This window comes from Hippocampus bargibanti, linkage group LG10, assembly GCF_051943395.1.
Source record: "Hippocampus bargibanti isolate YZ-2025 linkage group LG10, ASM5194339v1, whole genome shotgun sequence".
Classification (NCBI taxonomy): Eukaryota; Metazoa; Chordata; class Actinopteri; order Syngnathiformes; family Syngnathidae; genus Hippocampus; species Hippocampus bargibanti.
Genome location: NC_142743.1, coordinates 10,684,288 through 10,685,406, shown reverse-complemented (window position 1 = coordinate 10,685,406; position 1,119 = coordinate 10,684,288). Strand labels below are relative to the sequence as shown.

Here is a 1,119-nt window from a genome sequence, read left to right as displayed (position 1 = left end):
CAGACGCTGTGAGACAGTTAGCACCCTACGGCGTCAATCTATAAAACGCTTTGAGCAACTTTTTATTTCTTAACTTATTAAAAACAAAAAAAGGATGAAAATGAAGTCCTTTGGTTCTCAACTGTAATTATTATTATTGTTATTATTATTATTGTTGTTGCTGTTTCAAGTCAAATGAACTGTTGGTGGAACACACTGTAACTGTCTGGAATGTTATTTTTCATAGAAAATAAAAAAATCCCATCAGATGTTATGTTGGTGTGTGCACATGTTTATGAGAGAGCGATTGACATGTTCTGTGGGAAATAATAATACATACATCCGAAAATGGTGTCAAAATGAACAACTGGCTAAATTAAACTAAATCACAATAGTTTACTTTTGTTAACTCATTCACTGCCAGACGTGCAAAATTGTTTATTTTTTCGGAATACATAAACATTCAATACAGCGTTAGAAACCTTAGCCTCTCTTCTTTTAGCAAAAAAAGAGTTAGGTGATAAATTATTTACATCTGGAGTTATATGGGCTTGAAATAAGGGTGGCTGTCCAAGATACAATGCAATATACAGTGATACCTTGACTTACGAACTTAATTGGTTCCCAGACAGTGTAAGGCGAAAAGTGTGTATCCCAAAAATTAATTTCCCATAGCAAACCATTAAAATGAGAATAATCCATTCCCAGGTACCCATAAAATATAATTTTCTACTTTTGGTGGAAGTAGAAAAAACTTTTTCTAAAATTTTCTACTTTTTCTACTTCTCATAATTTTCTAAGCCTTGAAACTACACCAAATATACCTTATTTTATGTATAATAAATGTGTTATTATATTATAATTAAAGAAATAAACTTTACAGTGTAATAATGCCATTTTATTTACCTTTGTTATGGTCGTTGATGGCTTGATGGAATGGAGTGGCCGGTTTCATCAGCATTAAACACTTGAGGAACGTAACCTTCTTTCACCATCTTGAGGAACGATCCATTTTAGGTGCCGTCTCTGTGATAATTTTATCTAGTTCCTCATCAAGTGTGTTCTGTTTAGCTGGGTTGATAGCTTTTTGCATCAAGTGTACAGATGGCTTGTGTGGGTTGGTGGGATATTTTAACCTTG

General features: G+C 33.2%; 1 protein-coding gene across 2 annotated transcripts in view; it reads left to right on the top strand.

The window, feature by feature from the left end:
- The window catches only part of pdgfba (platelet derived growth factor subunit Ba), a 17,975-nt gene extending 17,705 nt beyond the window's left edge, over window positions 1–270 (top strand). Inside the window, exon 7 of one of the 2 annotated variants that reach the window (XM_089006932.1) lies at window positions 1–270. This exon is cut by the window's left edge and continues 335 nt beyond it. The gene's annotated coding sequence lies outside the window, so the exon portion shown is untranslated. The other variant, XM_089006931.1, reaches the window with a different exon arrangement.
- Window positions 271–1,119: the final 849 nt, after the last annotated feature.